Source organism: Lygodium microphyllum, chromosome 3 (assembly GCF_053477565.2).
Source record: "Lygodium microphyllum isolate KBCC chromosome 3, Lygodium_microphyllum_v1.1.10, whole genome shotgun sequence".
Classification (NCBI taxonomy): domain Eukaryota; kingdom Viridiplantae; phylum Streptophyta; class Polypodiopsida; order Schizaeales; family Lygodiaceae; genus Lygodium; species Lygodium microphyllum.
In genome coordinates, this window is record NC_141137.1 from 14,534,764 (window position 1) to 14,542,697 (window position 7,934).

The window sequence follows — 7,934 nt, forward strand, 5'->3', positions numbered from 1 at the left end:
AAAAGGAAGTATATTTTATCATCTTCAAGTACGTAGAGAAATTACGAGATACATATTGCAATGCTTGCTACTAATTGTAAGGTTTCTGTCGCTTGCCGCTAATTACTTATATCAGGCTTGTCAACTGGAGGAACTACAATTCATTAGAGAGCAATGAAAAAGTAATTATTAACTCTATTTTTTTAATTCAATGATTCAATGTGTATTCTTAATTCTATGGTTTTTATCATGCGCACACGTGCATGCTCAAGAATCAATTTCAGGTGGTTAAATAATTATTAACTTTGGTTTTTTAATTATGTGAATTGCTAATATTAGGTGGCTAAATAATTGTGCATCTGCTGGTGCGTCTATATTAGCGTCTATTTGCGTGGATATATAGACACAAAATTCACGTCTATTTACATGCACGTTTACACGCACTTATAGACGCTGTGATAGACACACCTAGCTTTGCGCGTCTAACATGCGCGTCTATGCCTCGTTTCTGTTGTGGTGTTACCAAAGGTTGTGACTATCCTCACACCGGGTAGTGTCAGGTGTATCCTCTGTGCTACATAGTCGGCCCTCACACTTGGTCGCCCTTTTGAAGGGTCTTCCTAGGAGGGTTTCCTTCATGTAATTAGCACTATTTGGAGGAACATAAAATAGGATAGGCAAGCTTTTGAAGGGTCTTCCTAGGAGGGTTTCCTTCCCGTAATTAACACTATTTGGAGGAACATAAAATAGGATAGGCAAGCTTTCAGTTTCAATTGTCGCAAGGATTTTGCACTTCCCTATGAGAGTTTGTGTGTGTCCCCCAAGGGCTAAGAGTTGCATTACTCGGTGTAAGATCTGGTTGGCCTAGTAGGGTCCATGATTCATAGGTCAAGATATTAAAATTTTCTCCTTCATCAATCAGAGCATCAATAGTATGCTCTCTTTTTGCAGTGAGTTTGACCCTAAGATAAGCAGGTGGTAATATGTCTTTGTCTTCTGGGTCTTGGCTTGTAAATTTAAGCCTTCTAACAAATGCCCTTGAGTCCCTAACTGCACAACCAGATGTGGATTCTCCACTGATATCTTGGATCGCTTGTGTAGATACATCTATCATTAGAACGGTCATATCTAGTCATTTTTTCTATCGTAGCTTGATGTTGTTGCTTTCCACTTTGACCAGATGCAGTCCGAATGCAACACGTATGTGTTTTTGCAGTGTGGCCTTTTTTCCCTTGTTGGTTAGATTGCCCATTGAGGTTCTAGGGTCTTTGTTTGTCTTTGTTCGGGTATGGGCTTTTGGTTGTTCTTTTGCAAGTGAGAATCCATGGTCATGTTGAGCCATTACTACACTAGGGTCCAATTTGGAGGACCTGTCACGGCGCGCATTTTCTCTCCAACCTACTTGGGGGAGGTGTGGAGGGGACAAAGCCCCCTTTGGGGGCTCCGGGGGAACAATCTCCCCTAGCCTACAGGGCTGATTCGGTAAATACCATGCGCAATTTGGAGGACCATTTATAGCCAAATTTTGAACTACTTGCTCTAAGTTTAAGCCGAGTGATCGATCTAATGATATGGTTTCCGCTCTATATGGTCTCTTAGTCAGTTTCACGGTCTACAGGTTAAAATTTGAAAACATTCAAATTCGGTCCAACAGGTCCAAATTGCAGGGGCCGAATGCCCGATTTGACCCGTCCAAGAGCCAAGTAGAAAGGGCCAAATGTAACTGGTCCAAATGCCAAATTCTGCCAATCCAAGTTTAGTTCTCTGAGGGCCGAGTCGTCGAGTGGTCCAAGGACCGAGTCAGGTGGGCCAAGTAAAGTGGTGAATTCGGCCGGGCCGAATGTCAACTTGTCCAAGTGGGGTTGGGCCGAGTCATCAAGGCCGAGGGCGGCCGAATGGCCGAGCAATCCGAGGGCCAATTCTAGGACTCAGCCCAGAATCGTAGTCACTCGGATGGGCCAAACACGACGCGATTTTTACTGGACTTCAAAGAATTCATCGCACCGAGCAATCGAGGGCTTCCTACCTGCTGAGCCTCTAGATCCAACCTACTCATGTAGGGAAAGGTGTAGAATTACCCGGGCTAGGCAAATAACTTTTGGATGGCCAGATCAAAGTGGATCCACGCGACAAAGCTTTCTCTCTCGCTCCTGCTCTCCTGAAACCTTGCAATGAAAAATGTGGCCTTTCTTGCCACTCCTGGCCCCTTATCACCTTGCCCAAGCCTGCACTCACCTTAGTCTTGCTCCCTTCACCAACATTTAAGCCAAAATCTCATTTTTTACCCTTCTTTTCCCTATTTCAGCATGTTATAAAACAACAAAAAACCCTATTGTTTGCTCCAATGTTTTGCTCCTATCCTTCCTAAATGCAAGAAAAAATCATAAGGGAAATACCTACACTACTTCATCATACTTTCCCAAGTCCAAAACAACAAAAACCTACTTACTAAGGAGATCCAATACCTCTTCAGACTCCCTCGCTTCCTACCTATCTACCTCAAGCAACTGGTTCAGGGAAAACCCTACTTCAATGCTCGATTAGAAGCGTGCAAGCGCTCAAGGCTTGAATTCATTGGTCCCGACAACGAAACCAAAATGTGGGAGCTCACGCTCAACCACCAAGACCCATGGACCACTTATTGTTTCAAGCGTTCCAAGGGAGCACTAATGGCTACCTCTCACATAGCCGACGTGCCATCTATATCTACGAGTGTAGTGAGCTTACATCCATGCAGATCAAGTTACCTTCTCTCTTGCGCACTCCGATAGCTCCACGATCCAAGTGCAAGCTTCAAGCAAGCTCCATCCTCAAGCTCCATGCTCCAAGCTCCATAGCCGCGAGCAAGACAAGAGAAGAGAAGAGAAGAGAAGAAGAGAGGGGAAGATGGAGAGCTTCTCCTCCCTGGTCCCTCACCCTCACACACTCATTCCCTCATACTCTCACACTCACTCCCTCTCTCAAGCACAAGCTTACGCAAGTAAGAAGAAGAAGAAGAAGAGGAGACCCACTTTTGGCCACACACAAGAATGAGCTTCTCATTCACTTTTCAACTTTATGAACAAAACCCTAAATTCCTTTTGGGTGGTCATCCCCTTATCCCCTTTTTTACATGGTCGTCGTGACCTAGGCTCTTGTTCCCATTGTCCTTCTATCTTCCTAGCTTCCTTTCTACCGCCCATCTACCTTTACAAATTTCATGAGTGAGAGCCCGACGCTCTTTAAATTAAATCATGATGCGCTTGCCCTCTTTTACAAAAGTATTGACTTGAGCTTTTTCTTGTGCGCCTTTTTCCTTTATTTAGGACTTGTTTGCACTTCTTGTGCTTCCATATTTTCTTTGGTGCGCCTTCATCTTCCGTTTCACTTTTGTATTGGTCTTTATCTTCTGCTTTATATTTTCCACCTTGTTCGTCTGACGGTTAATAGAGATAAAGGAAGCATCACTTTGCACATATGCAAGAGGAGGAGAGAAGGCGATTTCGAGTCTCACAAAGTGCTACGGGCGGAAGTGGAAGCTCTACTGAAATCAAGCACCAAGAAGAGAGCCCTACACATATTGTGTAGGAGGGAAGAAGATAAATCAAGAAGATCAAAGGAGCCAACTTCCAAGTTGTGCAAGTGCTCGCCAGTTATATACTGTGTAAGGATCTATGTAAGTTCAAGCTCACTAACCCTCCCTACATATATAGAAGGAGAGACTCAAGAAGGATCAAAGGTACCAACTTCCAAGTTATGCAAGTGTTAGCAAGTTGTATACTATGCAAAGAACCATCACTACAAGATACATACCTTATACCAACGTTTAATGCGACGAAAATATTCATAAAGAAAATTACCCCCGTCATCGCAAAAACAATCGGTATCGGAGATGCCATAGAATAGTCAATATCATCGTCATTATCAGCGTCGCTATTTGCATCGGTATTAGTATCGCAAAATATGATGCAAATAGTGACGCTGATAATGATGCTTTGCGATGCATGTTACGATGTTGATAGCAACACGCGCAGACGCTAATAGCGACGGTAACATGGAAAAAAAAATTTTGTGGCAGGGCAACTTGCAAAGTGTACTTGAATCATAACATTGATACATGAAATAAATACATGATTGCATAATGAAAACGACTGATACAATCATGGCAATATACTACTACTATATAGAAAATGGCTACACATATCATGTGACCAAAAAAGAAAAATATATGAGCTCCAGGGATCCAAGGGCGAGCTATAGATCCTCACCATCCGAAATCTCGTCCCGCCGCAAAGGAGCATCGAAGAGACTCTGCAAAAAAAGAAACAACTACACATCAGTCCACCATTCAATAATGTATTTTAATCAAACTTAGTAACTACGAACAAGAAAGATGAGTGACTTATAGGGCCGATGCTTCCATATAATCGATGAATCAATGCAGTGAGACTGTGTCTCTGTGCATATCGAGTCTCTAGGCTGGTGGGATAGCGGTTTGTAATGGAGTGCTATAAAGAAAATAAAATACAACTGTTAGAAACACGATTGTCAATATAAGGGATATTGCAAAAAAATAAGCAAGCAGAACAAAAGAAAAACTTACAAAGTCCTCCAGATATGTCCTGTGGCCACCACTCCTAAGATAATGGACAACTCCGGTCTCCAGTTGTGCCCTCGCCGCCTCGCGCTGCTATCTCTAATGTCTTGGAGAATCTGTAGCCTCCTCCTTGATTTGGCACCACTCATCCGCGTCTAGCAAATTGGGCTTTGAGGCCCCACTCTTAAGTGCATTGCGCATGTGTCCGATCGTTTGTGTGACATGTACGCACGCATGCACTCCATCATCCAGCTCGTGGAAAACCCATCTTGCGGTTGGTACCAGAAACTCCTCATGCAAGGATGCTACTATGTAGTCCTTGCTCCCCTTCGGTATGTTCTTCCAATGATCCAAGACGTTGTGCCAAAAAACTTGTTGACACAACTCTCTCATACGAGCCATCACCCTCCTCCCCTCATCATTCATGATGATGGCTCCTATCCTATCATCTACAAGGTATCCATACCCCTCTGGGGTATGCCTAAGATGTGTCCTCTCCCACCTGCAACCATGCTCTTGGGCATATCTAGGAGACCCCTTTACACACTACAACAAAAAGGTTCCATAGACATGCTTGTAGATGAAATATTTGAATTGTGAAAAAAAATGTCGGGCGCATTTATTACCGCGTCTATTTTTGCATCTACCATATCGCATCTAAAAGCGCGCTTATGATCAAAGTTACACGCACACTTAGACGCGCATATAGATGCGCTTATTGACGCGCTACATAAATATATAATCATATTTGTATAAAAGCGGACATATTCATATTGTGCGTCTATACACGCTTGTATCTATGCGTCTAAAACCGCGTTTACTTTGCAAGTTTTTTACGAGAACAGATGCGCATTTATCCTGCAATTTAAATGCACTGATAGACGCGCATAATAGAGGTATGAAAAAAAAAACGAGAGAGCAAGCCACATGCTCTCTGGTTTTTTCCCCCCCATCAACATCAAATTGTATGCTTAGGGAAAACAGAGAAAGATTATTTCCAAGATTGGATACTGAAAACAAAAAAATGTATGTAGAACACAAAATTTCATATATATAGATGAAACGTTTTTACATTATGAGTTCTAGTGCTTGTGATGTCATTGTCGCAAGCACTAGTTGAAAGTAATACATATCAAAAATAAAAATTACAAGCCAAGGTGAGGCATGCATGCATGGGGCTCCTCTATATCTCCTCAAAAGAGAGATCATCATTTCTACCACCACCGCTGCCTGTGCCGTTGCCGTTGCCGCCACCGCTACTGCTAGTCCCCCCTTCGCTATCCTCAACCGCATCAGGGTTCGCCTACACAAAGGATTAAGGTATATAAATACCATTACAAACAATAAATTAGAGTTATCTATACTTTTCATGTAAAAAATAAAACATACCTCTTCTGGTGGTGGAATTCTCATGGCGCGATTATATTGCTCCTCCGTGATGAGTCCCTCCTCGTAGAAATGCTGCCAAGTGGGCGTCCGGTTATGACCTCGATGGTAGCCTACCTCTCTAGGAGTAGGCATCCTACCAACGATATGATACTACAAAACAATTTGAACATACAACGTATTAAAACACACTACATAATGAAGTGAAACAAATTACAAAATTTAATTTTAAAAAAGAAATCAAATAATACTTACAAACTCAGCCTCCCATGATTCCCTGCCACCCGATCCATAATGCGATGATCCCATGGTTGCCATCTGGATACGTCGCGCCTCTGCATGCTGGCGACTTGTCATTTTCTCCGCTGCTCTCTTCTTGGCCTCTTTCCACTCCTTGCGGTGGCAATTGGGTGGTTGGCTATATCCAGGGTGCCCCTGCTCTTGTCTCCGCAATGACTCCTTGGTGTGCGTCATAAGGTGAGACCTCTTGTTATGAAGCGCATCTCTTACCTTTGACCGTCCCCAATCATCTGAGAATCATGAATTCTCGGGATTAGGGTACCTTTTATGTACTGCCCGCAGCACCTCTTGCCACAAACCATTTTTTTGGTGCTTGAAGGGAATCATGCAATCTTTGTATATGGCATGCACGACACTCCTCAAGTAGGCTATCACTTCCCTTCCCTCAAAGTCATGCAAGATACCACCAACATAAGTGATAGAGTAGTACATTTGTGGAGGCTCATCTCTCTCATTTTTCGGAGAGGGTGATCGAGAGCCACCACCTAGGCAACCCCCACAAAGCCCTCGACCTCCTCGTCCTCCCGCACCACTCTCCCTCCTCCCTCCACGTGCACTACCCTCTACCTCACTCAATACACGTGCTTCTGCAGATGCACGTGCTTCGGCCGATCCATGTACCTCAGTTGATCCCTGTGTAGGCAAAGATGTGATAGATGTCCCAGACATCACACTGAAAACTTCCTCTGCAGTGGGAGGGCGACCAAGATAATTGGTCATCTCCCCTATGAATTGCTCCTTGTTGAATGGGGTGCTGGAGGATCCAGGATTCCACATCTACACAAGAAAAATCATATTATCCTGTGCAGATAAAACATATTACATGCAGCGTCTATACCCGCGTCTCTGTGTGCGTCTATATCTGCGTCTCTGTAGGCGTCTGCTAGAGTGTCTCTGTGGGCTTCTGTCAGCGCATCTATTTCCGCGTCTATACCTGCGTCTACACTGTCATCTGGACACCCTGACAAATGCGCACAGTCAGACCATTCCTTTTCAAACTTGCTTTAAAAACGTGCAAAAAAACCTCCATAGATGACAAGATCCAGCATGTGAAGAGAGAGAAGAGAGAGACAAACAAACAGAGAAAGCAAACAAGATTGAGAGAGAGAAGAAGAACTCACCTTCTTTGCTTGTTCCAACTAGTGTAGCTAGGTTGCAAGCTCCTTGTCCTCCTTCTCCCTTCCCTTGGTAAGTTGCTTAAATCTTCTTCTCTTCCTTGCTGTTTGGCTCTTGTTCTTTACTCTTTGGCTCTTCTTTCCTCATGTCCTCTTTTTACTCTTATTTCCTTGCCTCATTGTCTTCATGAAGTGATAGATAGACATGAGTAGCGATGTCCAGCTCGAACTGCAGAAAACGCACAAAAAACACAAGAAAGCACAGGTTTGAAAAGAAAGCCACAACTTTTTTTAAATTTTTCTATACGTGCGTGGTGCGTATGTAAGGGCGTGTATATGCACAGATAATTCCTGTTACACGTGCTTACAGATGTGCAGGAACAATTTAGGGAATCAATGCACACATTTAGGGAATCAATTGACCTATGTGGTGACATATATAACAAAGCTTGAGGATAAGAGATAACACATTGGCAAGTCAATTGACACATATGTAGTGACTTACTAGACCATCCCACTTACAATTGCATGCAAGTATCAATAGGTGGATAAAGCACGAATGGTTTTTAGCTAGAGAG